Source organism: Eumetopias jubatus, unplaced genomic scaffold (genome assembly GCF_037043125.1).
Source record: "Eumetopias jubatus isolate StellerSeaLion01/CBP00866 unplaced genomic scaffold, mEumJub1_p1.0 scaffold_14, whole genome shotgun sequence".
NCBI classification, from domain to species: Eukaryota; Metazoa; Chordata; class Mammalia; order Carnivora; family Otariidae; genus Eumetopias; species Eumetopias jubatus.
Genome location: NW_028274820.1, coordinates 31,196,742 through 31,209,014, shown reverse-complemented (window position 1 = coordinate 31,209,014; position 12,273 = coordinate 31,196,742).

The window sequence follows — 12,273 nt, the reverse complement described above, 5'->3', positions numbered from 1 at the left end:
AGATGCTTTTCATGAAACTATAAGTTATCAAAACTGACATACAAGGTATAGAACGTCTAAACTGAAAAAAAAATGGCAATAAATAAATTATATTTTTGAGGAGATTCTCCACTCAAGAAAGCACCAGGCGTAGATTTTTCCACAGGAGTACCTCACAGAGATTATAAGTCACAGATTTGATACATGTCCTTTAGCATTATCTTTGAAGTTCAGCACTGTACATGAGTAAAAAGAATCAATGTATGACTAAAAAGAAGTAACATATGCTGCTATCTGAACAGATTCATTGAACTTATGCAGTCATCCTGGTGAAAATAATTTAACCAATAACCATTGCTTTGGATACTAACCATTGCAAACATAAATTTTATGATTCAATATTTTAACAACAACACACAATGGACAGTTAATTCACTTGCATTGATTTACTTATAGTGCTGTCCAAAGCAATACTGGTGGGAGGGGGAGAATATAAAAATGTAAGAAATAAAAATGTAATTTTAGTTCTTTAACAAGCTTGAGCTATGCAGAACCTTGTACCTTTTCTCATATCACTGAAAATTATAGTCCAAACTACAAGCAGTGTCTGTGACTGAGTCAGCTTTGTTTTCTATCATCAAACAATAGATGACCCTTAAGTAATTATCTTTTAAGTATATAATAACAATTCAATTTGGTGCAACTTATACCATTTTTATATAAGGTACTTAAGTTTTCTCAGATTATAGGAGCCCCCAATTTGTTTTATTAGAATCAGGATGTGATTTCATGTGGACAGTGAAATCTATGGCCAAATGACAAAAACCAAGCAAATAGCATTTTATTACATTTTGTCCTCATGAAGCCAAATAACCATTTAAAATATCTTGTTAAAAATACTTAATTTATATTTATATGAAATCAATGAGTAAATGCCAAAATTATTTTAAAATTTCCAGTTCGTTCAATGACCAATCTCAAATCAGCATTAAAAAAAAAAAAAAATCTGCTGGAAAATTGCATTTGGCACCACTGGGTGTTTGTTACTCTTATAAATACCTTCTTATACTGTATCTCAATAGCATCTAACTCCATTTAGAAATGAAATGGTGGGTCTTCAAGTCAGTTGCATTTCTTTTTAAAAATATGACTATGGGGCATTTCGGTGACTCAGTCGGTTAAGTGGCCGACTCCTGATTTTGGCTCAGGTCATGATCTCAGGATCTGGGGATCGAGCCCCAGGGTGGGCTCCACACTCAATGAGGAATCTGCTTGAGGATTCTCTCTCTCTCCCTCACCCTCTGCCCCTCCCTGGGTTCATGCACATGCACACGCATGCTCACACATGCACTCTCTCTCAAATAATGAAATAAATCTTTTAAAAATAAAATAAAATAAAAAATAAAAATCCAACTAAATTTAACATGAACAGAAAATACCAAAGAGTGGATGTAGAATAGCTTTGACTTCCTCCTTACATGACTGTTGCAATATACTTAATAACATAAATAATAATATGATGAACATTGAGGATAGCCATGAAAAAAATGTCAATATTACCAAGGATAAGAGCAGAAGTAAACTACTATTTCTGACTTACAAGTGGAGAAATTGAAGTTTATATAGAATCACACTCAGAAAAGAGTCAATAACCAAACTAGATCTTTATAAACCCCAAACTCCCAAGCCACTCACAGTGCCTGAAATCACACTTCTTCCTTTATGTTTTGGAACTATATTTGTTACGGGTCTCTTTCTTTACAAAGTTGGCCAAGTGGAAAACTCCCTTAAAATCCTAAGGTTTTGCATGCAGATTATCTTGACAAAGGTATATGGTAAGAAGAAAAATGAGTTAATAATTCTCAAGTGTTTTTGGCTTAGGAGAGAAGCTCATATACATCATTGTGTGTATGACAAAATCTTTCCTGTTTATGAGAATGAAGAATCATATATGACAGACTTCTAGCTTCAGTTACGTTTAAAAATAGAGAATGGTATTTCCTTCTTAGGACAACCCCTAATAACATTTTATCCTCCAGTTTTAGCTGTTTTGATATTTATGATAGCAATATCTAAAAACTTTATTAATTTGTGTTATTCAGTGCTATGGCTGCAATTCATCTTGGTTTTTTTTGCCTTTTAAAGATTTTATTTATTTATTTGACAGAGAGAGAGAGACACAGAGAGAGAGGGAACACAAGCAGAGGGAGTGGGAGAGGGAGAAGCAGGCTCCCTGCCGAGCAGGACCCGGGGATCATGACCTGAGCCAAAGGCAGATGCTTAATTGACTGAGCCACCCAGGCGCCCCCCAATCTTGTTTCTTTAGTATATTTTATTCTTACTGTTAGCATTTGCAAGTATGTTTGCTAATTTTGAATGATTTTAGGCATATTATTATAATTATTATATAATAAAACTATTATTTTAATTCCTGTAACAGTTATTGAGTGGAAATGGCAACTCAGATGCTGGGTTAATATCTGAGATTCAGTGATGATTTAGACATAGTTCCTGCTCTCAAGGAGCTTAGTTTAATGGGAGAAAAAGTAATATAAACTAATTAAAACAATCTCTTCACGTATCTTCCTTTCTTATGTATGAAATCGTAAGACATAGGCTCTACAGTTTCAAATACTGAAAAGAGCACGTAGAATTTGTTGTTGGTAGTAAGAGTTGTGCTCAATTTGCCTTTTTATAAAACGTTAACACAATAATAAATCCAAATTATTTAAATAGAATAAATTGGCTAGAAAAGAACAAGGAAAAGAACGATTAATTTGACCTGAAGGGAGACAGAGATATTTTCACACAATTTCAGATGTTAGTTTCTGAGGGTTTATCTTTTTTTTTCTTTTTCAATATCCTCTACCTCTTCAACATATCCCTGGTTAAATGAAATATAATTATTTTGGCTTTCTTTATCTAGAAAATGAAATACTGCAATTTTTACTTATAATGCATATCAACTGGTTTGGCTCCAAGTAACTGAGATTTTACTGCTATTGATGTGTTTCTCAAATGGCAATAAAATGTGTCTGTCTATAGTAATAAGTGAACATGAAATGTACTAGGTTATTTATATTGGGCAGAAACAGTACAGAAGATCTGACCTTCTGCCATATAACTAAACCATCACTTAAGATGGCTGAAAACACTAATTAAGAGTTTTGCATTCAGTGGTTGTATTTTTTTTTAAGATTTATTTATTTATTTGAGAGATAGAGAGAGAGAACAGGTACAAGAGGGGCAGAGGAAGAAGGAGAGAGAATCTTAAGCAGCCTCCACACTGAGCATGGAGCCCGACTCAGGGCTCAATTCCACGACCTGAGATCATGACCTGAGCCAAAATCAAGAGTTGGATGCCCAACTGACTGAGCCATCCAGGTGCCTCTGGTGGTTTTATTTTTAATTACCCCAGTATCCTTCTTTCACTCACATTTACCTTATTTTTTTTTATGTATTTTACCTTCAAATTACAAAAGTACTTTTGCTTGTAATTTCTAACTTTCCTTTTTCTTGATATTTAAAATATAACATCTTTGTTCTCAACAAAGTAAAATTTAGCTGAAAAATAAATGCCATCACTTAATTTAGATAAATTCCAGATAACTCATGTTATGACCTGGAATTGACCCCCAGTGGTGGTTAACAAGTTGGTGAGCAAAGTGTGTTGTACATGTGTTAAATGAATGAGTGTCCACTTGATGTACATAATTCTCTGGCTGTGTTATTTATGCACAATGTGGTAACATGAAACAGATTTTCAGAACATAAAGGGAGATGAGTTACAGTGCTGTCTTCCATTGAAGTTTTAGTTTAAAATCTAATGAATGCAGGTACATTGGAATAAAACCAAGCCTAATCAATGTCAACTAAAAAGACGATTAACTGCAAAACCTGGCTTCATTGGTCAGCAATTTTCATGAAATTTTTTTCTTATATGTGAAATTCTCTGACTTAGGCACCACAATTTCAAACACTGATGATATGTTCTTGGTAATAACAGGTGTGCTCAGCTTACAATTTATCTTTTAGCACTATTATAATTCAAGAGTATTTAAATTTATTACATTTTAAATAGGTACATAATGTAGAAATTTCAATTAAGGGCACAAGAAAAAGTTCAGTATTCATATTGAGCAGTATCTGGAATTTAATGGAAAGAGGAACTTTGTCACCAAGAGAGCTGGAAGTTATTTCAAGATTTTTTTTTGAAATCATGAAAGCATATGACCAAGAGTACAGTGACAAAGGAAATGGGACATTTTGGGGGGCACCTTTATTAAGGAATTCTGGAAAACACACCAGGAAAAGTGACAGAGAAAGAAAGAAGACAAGAAAGAAAAGAGACAGGAAGGTAGGAAAAGGAACTAAATAAATAATGTTGCATAAACTAAAACCAGAGACAGAGTTTAAGAAAGAGGGCTAGAAATATGGAACAGAAAATCTTTGTGATTGGTCACTGGAAAGACACTATTGACCCAAAGAAAGAAATGGTTATGGGGTTAGGGCAGGAGTAGAAGGCAGCTTACAAAGGGTTATGTAGTAATGGGGAAAAGAATCAGCAAGTATCACAGATCTGTACCTCTGAAACAAATAATGCAGTATATGTTTAGAAAAAAAAAAAGAAGAAAAAGAAGATAGCAGGAGGGGAAGAATGAAGGGGGGATATTGGAGGGGCAGACAAACCATGAGAGACTATTGACTCTGAGAAACAAACTGAGGGTTCTAGAGGGGAGGGGGGTGGAGGGATGGGTTAGCCTGGAGATGGGTATTAAAGAGGGCACATTCTGCGTGGAGCACTGGGTGTTATGCACAAACAATGAATCATGGAACACTACATCCAAAACTAATGATGTAATGTATGGTGATTAACATAACAATAAAAAATTTAAAAAAAAAGAATCAGCAAGTATCAATTATTTTGTGAAAAGATTAGTAGCATAAAGAAGGAACTCTAAAAATCTGGCTTGATTTCCTTGCAATTTATGTAGTAATTAATTTAAAAGAAAGACGTAAAGAATGAAAGATGGCTGGAGAAAAGAGGTGGTTGACAGAAAAGGTCAAAGCCACATGTTAAATGAAATATTTTCTTGGAGAAATTTTGGCATACAAGAGAAAGCAGTTGTTTGATCATATTATCCCATGAAAGTCTCCAAAGAGCAGCAGATAAAGGGATACAGGGCATTTGTACTTTCTTGCCAGATATTTTTTCTTTGTTGTCTCTTCTGTCTCCTTAAGCGAAGGAATTTTTGGCAAATAATTATGACATGAACTTACAATAACAAGTAGATGCTGCCATTAAATTGTGTGCAGGCATTCACGGGAGAGGGAGAGAGAACCTTCCATCATCTGGAAGCTAACTCTGCTAAGATTCCCATCACCTCTCTTCCAGCCATTAAAGCAGTAGTGATTCAAACCACTGCACTCATACATCACCTCTGTAACTCCATGGCAACCACTAAAATGTTACATTCTGTCTCAAAGGAATTATTTAAGCCAACGGAAGATCAATATTTTCAGAAATTATCCATTTCCATCCCTCTTTTTAGGTACTGAGACAGCTTGACAGAGGCAGATATTAAAATTTCTAATTAAGTTTAAATATTAAATTTATTCTCAATAATATCAGCGCAAAGAAGTCACCAGTGATCATATTGCACTAAGAAAAGCCTTGTACTTAATAGTCAGTAAGCTAAAAACATCCATTTTTTTTTTCTCAAACCCTTTCACAAGCATAGAGGTTTAACGTTCAGTAAAGTAGGGAGCAACAGAAACAGAGTTTTCAACATCTAAGCTGGGGCCACTTTACCACATTTCTATTTTTTTTATTATTTATTAAAATTTTAGAGCAAATGATGTTTTTTACATGCTTACCTTAATTCACTATATATTCAATCTCTCTGTCAAATAAATAAATAAAATAAAATAAATAAAAAATATATATTCAATCCGATGAATGACTTCTGTTCACTATTTGCATAGCTGTTTCTTCACAATGCCTGAACATAATTTGATTTCGTTTTTTTTTTTAAGATTTTGTTTATTTATTTGAGAGTGAGAGAATGAGAGAGAGTACATGAGAGGGGTTAGGGTCAGAGGGAAAAGCAGACTCCCTGCTGAGCAGGGAGCCAGATGTGGGACTCGATCCAGGGACTCCAGGATCATGACCTGAGCCGGAGGCAGTCGCTTAACCAACTGAGCCACCCAGGCACCCTTGATTTTGTTTTTAAAAATCACATCTTTGTCTGATTTCCATGCTATTTAATTTGTTATAATTTATAAATTTCTATGCCATGCAGATCTCTGTTTAAGAATGGAGATTATGAAAAATGTAATATAGTGTTAAAATATAGTAATGTATTGTAATTATATAGTAATATAATATAGTAAAATAATATAGTATTGAAAATAGAGTGGAAAGAGCCATCACAAAATGATCAAGAGACAAGTTTTTTGTGTCACCCATGACTTCAAATGCCATTTGAGCTGCTGAGTAAACATGGGGAATAATCCACATTTCCCTGCAAAAATAAGACTATCATTGGAAAGGTACTTCGAAAGCTTTTTCACCACTCACCAAAACTGAAAAATACACAATTTAAAAAATTCTGCTATGCATGTTGTATTTAATGAATTGCAGATAATAATGCTAAGAGATTTGGTACTATTTTAGAATTCTTTAAAAAATAAGTCAGTGAAGATCTAATAGTCAACCAATTAGAAGTTCAGTATGATTTACACTCTCAGGTTCTAGAATCCATGAATTGTTCTTGAAGTTATAATCAGTCGATATACCACGGAGTCTGTCTATGGATGGAATTGTGAGGGACTGATGGCATCTAATGTGCACAGTCATGGACTTTAAGAATGGTTTTCCTTAAGTGTCTGATGATCTAGAATTAATGTACCTAAGAAACATATCAGGGCCAGATGTGTGACATGGACCTTCTCCCTTAAAATGTTGCTCTGACTTAAAGATCACTGAATGGGAAACAGGAATCTGAACACATTGCAATGTGCAGGTATATCTTGTATTTTGACATATTTTTTTAAAATTGAAGTCAGATAAAATTGAAATATATTTTTTTTTAATTTTGAGAAAGGACTTCAGGTGGATTTTTTTTGGGGGGGGTGGTTTACAGAAGGAATCATCGTTTAAGGCCCAGAGTACCCAAAAGCCCAAAGATTCGTGTCATCTCTTGATCTATCACCAAGGCCTCTGCCTCCCCTAAGTCCCCAAACACACACAATCCAGGACTTCCACCTTGGACCTTGCTCCTCTCCCTTTTGCTAATACATTTCACACATGGTATTTTCCTAAGAAAATAATTTTACGTGAACATGTATTGCACTTTACATTCTTAACCTCTGTGATGGTATTCCTTCAATCACACAAAATTCCACTGTTTGTCATGTTGTGGGACTCAGTTCTCCTTAGTTTGATGCATATATCAGGGTTCAGGGGGAGAAAAAAAAAAGCCTTGGGTATTTCAGCAGGAAGATATAGAAACTCATTCTAAGGGCTGAAGGTGTGTAGGGGATGCCCTGGAAGTTCTCCATGAGTAATACAGCCCTCATCCACTGAGGGGGTGATTTCTGAGGCTGCCACTAGGACTATCCTGAAAGCAAGAAATAGCCACAGTTACCTTGTTAAGTACCTCTCACATTGGTGAAGGAACAGTGAATGCTGCTATAGGGAAGTCCTATATATCCATACTGTTAGACTCTGGTAATAGTCAAGAGTTCAGGAAGTTAAGTGTCGCTTCATTTTTGCCTTCCATCAGCACGTATATCCAACTGGCCAAACACATTTTACAGCTAGAATCTGAAAGCAACTCTGGGAAATCTTGATTTTTAGCTTTTCAGCCTCCACAAATAGAAGTGACATTCAAGTGACAATCTGAAAAACCCAACACTCATGTAAATATAATAGAGTAATTCAACCTCAAGTGGCAACAAACCAATTAGCTATTCCAGTGGTGAAGTCTACAAATCCGGTCCTCATCCATCATGGTAGCACTCACACACAGACTAAGCTTAATCATATCAAAGGATTAAGTGATAGAATTTCTCATGCTCTTACATCTGACTAAAGAAAGAAAAATTATTTAAGGATTAAAAAATGTCTATAGATTCTCAATAGTAAGTCAGATATGACTGCCAAGACCCTTTGCCTAGAGTTATTTATGCTATAACAATAAAATTGTGGTTTTCATGGCCACAAAGAAAAACTTGTCCATTCTCATCTACATGAATCCAAAGCAGCAGTTTTTGCCAAGCATTCTGATTGCATATTCTCATTGCCAAATGCTAATGTCTAAACTTGGCTCTGTTGTGTTAGTCATACCATTTTGGTTCGGCTCTATTTTGTCTTGCAAATGATTGATATCATAAAATTGTACCCATTAAGCCACAGACTAAGAAGTGTTACTTAATGTACCCTGCAGCTTTTCAATCAAAAGCACATAGTGACAACTCCTTTCAGAGAAAGAAATCCATGGTCTTTCTGCTGGGCTATTATGGAAAAGTTAGACTTAGAATATGATTATCTTTAGGAAAATTAATACATTGCCAGAGTTGGTAAGGACCTTAGATATTGTCTTATCCCATGTTTCTCGGAAAATAGTGCCTGAGACAAAGGATGATGTATGAATAGTTTTACCTGAGACAGTGACCCCAGGAACCAGGAGTGATGCATGAGAGAGCCAATGTGTTATCAAATTGGCCACTACTATGGAAACAAAATGTTTAATTTCTGGGGGTCATATGAGAAACCTCATGAAAACACTTACTTGACCAAAAAAAAAAAAAAAGATGTATTTTTTTATCAGTTCCTAACCCCATGTTCAAAGATTGTTCCAAGAGATGTTAACTTCTTTGTTGAGGAAGAGACACAAGAGCAGAGAAGTCCTGGGCACACACATAGAGTGGCCTGATATATGCTTTCATTATATATATCTATTTCACACCCCAGAAGACAAGCCCAAATTGTTATAGGCTATTTCATCATTTCATTAGATCAGCTTCTTCTGGGCAAAGGGATATGTGTTATACCAGCAGATCCCATAATTATGTACCCATCATTGTACTTCTTTTGACATAAAGTGAGTCCCTTGATATGAGCCAATACTGTACAATATACCATGCTAGTAAAGCAAGAATTTCTATGGTGACATTTTCGAAGGCACTGTGCACAGGGAAAGCAAACTCATAATCCAGTTTGGTGTCACTTCTGGTAAGAAGGATCTACTTGCCTCTCCAGAATAGAATGGGTATGAGGTCATAACTTGCAGGCAAGAAGCTGATTTTTGGCAGAAATTATGCCATATCGAAGACAAAGTATCAAGACTTTTCTAAAGCCTCAAGAGTTTCTCAGATATATAAATTCTGGGTAAAGTTCCAAGTTCATTGCCCGGGTAGTCCCACGTCAGAGAAGGCCAAGGGCAAGAACTAGGAAATCCGAGGTTGAAGACTGGGGTAAGGCACTTCTATGCTATAGTTACATGAAACTGGATATATCCTGGGGAAATTTATCAACAGAGCAGTCTATAATAAGAGTTGAGACAAAGAGGATTTGAAGTGGGCACAGATTTCCTATAAAATACAATACAAATAATACAGTACAAATAATATATTCTCACCTCCTGCTAACGTAGGAATTGCACCATTCCTAATAGTTGATCATCTGGCCTCTGCTAAAATGTCTTAATTAAGGTTAAATGTTCCCCGTGCTGCCCAGAATGACATTATCTGGTGTTCATCCTAGAAGGCATTCTCATGGAATTTGCATTATGTACAGGCATGAGGAATTACAGAAAATGCTTAGAGGATGGGCTCATTCACTGAACTACTGGAATCAAAAGGAAGAGATCATGCAAAATTCAGAAATTTTGAGTCTTTTGAACAACAACTGTGCTTTAGACCAAATATTCTGTCACTTTTGGACCCGACAATAGAAGAGAGACATGAAAGTGAATGGCTGAAGATGGCAATTAGATCTGACAAGGGATGAGGGAAGGAGGTGCAGGAAGGAAGAGTATGGAAAAGTGTACATGGCCTCACTGGCTGAAAAGGGACCCAAATAGTATTTGTCCCTACAACATGACTGTGGGGGCCACTGTGCTTTTTGAGCCCAATACACCATACCTGGAGCTGGGCTGAGGCGGCAGGGCGGGCGGGAGGTGGGGGCAGGTGCTGCAGATGCTGAGTGACTGAAATGGGCGGCTGGTACAACTGCTCCTCAAAATGACTTATACTCCAACTGCTCCTCGCATTTTCCCTGAGAGAGGGGAATCTCCCTTTTCATAATAAAGACTCAAAGATGTTTCATAAAATAAAGTAAATCTTGAAAGCAAAATATTTAAAGATGTGTAAAGAACTGTATATTGAAATGAATTCTGCCTGTTCCATGTCTGGCGTTTCTCGAATCAGTGTTTCTTGTCTTGATCTCTGGAAAGACAGAAAAAGTACTCTTCTGGCTGCCAATTCTTCAATTTCTTGAAAACTAGCACCACCATCTCATATCCTATTTCTTTTCTAGCTTCATCAAAATCAACAGCTGGTCTTTGCTTTACAATGTTTCCAGGCAGTTTACCATCCTTGTCATGTTTCTCAGATCTCTTCTATACAACCTTCTTCAACCGGGTTTTCTAAAATAGAACATCTTCTAGGGCTAAGTACACGGCCAAATCTTCAAGCAAAAGTGGAACAAACAGGAGGGATGATCAGATTACTTGTGGAGGTTAGGAAAGCAAAATCAGGCCCTGGTAATAAAGTGGGTATGGCAAATAGAAAGGTCAAGCACACAGAAATTAAAGTGAGGTCAGTAGCAGTAAAAGAAAAAGAGAGAGTAACACAGAGTTTAGGGTTAGGGGTAAGCCACCATGAGAGATAAGCATCTGGCTTCCCAGATAATTGCTACCCCTGGTGTTGCCTTGTAAATTATTCCCAACATTCCTAGCCTACTAGCTTCATCCTGGATCTTATATATATATTGCTGTAGGATTTGAAGTGGGCACAGATTAGAGTAATCAATAAACATCTATAGATCCAAACAATACATGGGATCCCAATATCTTTATATAAATGCAGACACTATAACAACAACAGCAACAACAAACTTTAATTATGGGGTACAAAATTCCAGACAGGGTGCCAAAAAATTTTACATATGCTTCATATTAAATAACCACCATTACCCTTACGGTAAGTATTATTATTTAAGTGGTAGGTATTTAGGTCTTTTGCCCAAGGTCACATAACAAACAAGTGTCAGTATAATGTAAAATTCGGCAATTTTAAAGTTTCCACTCTTTACAAAGTGGGATGATAAATGTTGTTTTTGCAGGAAAGTCTCTCTTTTTTTTTTTTAAAGATTTTATTTATTTATTTGAGAGAGAGAGAGAATGAGAGATAGAGAGTACGAGAGGGAAGAGGGTCAGAGGGAGAAGTGGACTCCCTGCTGAGCAGGGAGCCCGATGCGGGACTCGATCCCAGGACTCCAGGATCATGACCTGAGCCGAAGGCAGTCGCTTAACCAACTGAGCCACCCAGGCGCCCCTGCAGGAAAGTCTCTTATATCAAGGGGCTCACACTCTAGTAAGTGACACAAACATACTCCCAACAATTGCTATAAAAGATCACCTTCTTTGGTGCATAACAGAAATCAAAGCATAGTATCGTAGGTTCACAGAGGAAGGAATAACTAATTTCACCTGGCCCTCCCAGGGGAAGGATTTGTTGTTGAAGCATTAGCAGATTTCTCTAAGTGGAGAAATGATAAATACACAGAAATTAAGTAAAATAAACCCAGTAGGAAACTACTGGAATTGTCTAGGCGAGATAGAACAACAACCTCAACAAAGCTCAAATTGTACAGGTGACTATTAATTTGTTCTCTTTGTGCAAATTAGAATGTTAAAGATAAACCCAATTCTTTAACAATCCTTGTCTCATATTCTTATTGCCACTGAAATGAATTTTCTTTCCATATCTCCATTTGCTTTTACATACACTCATATATACATATAGAGTGCATGTGAAATACATAGTTATATATAATTATATGCAGGTATATATATATATATATATATATATATATATATATATGGTTTATGTATATACCATGGTATTATTATATTAGTTTCCTACAGCTACCATGACAAAGTATCACAAACTAGATAGATGGTTTAACTACAGAAAGTTATGGTCTCAGAATCTGGATGCTGTAAGTCCTAAATCAAAGTGTTGGCAGGGTTGATTCTTCCTGAGGCCTATGGAACAGAAGCTGTC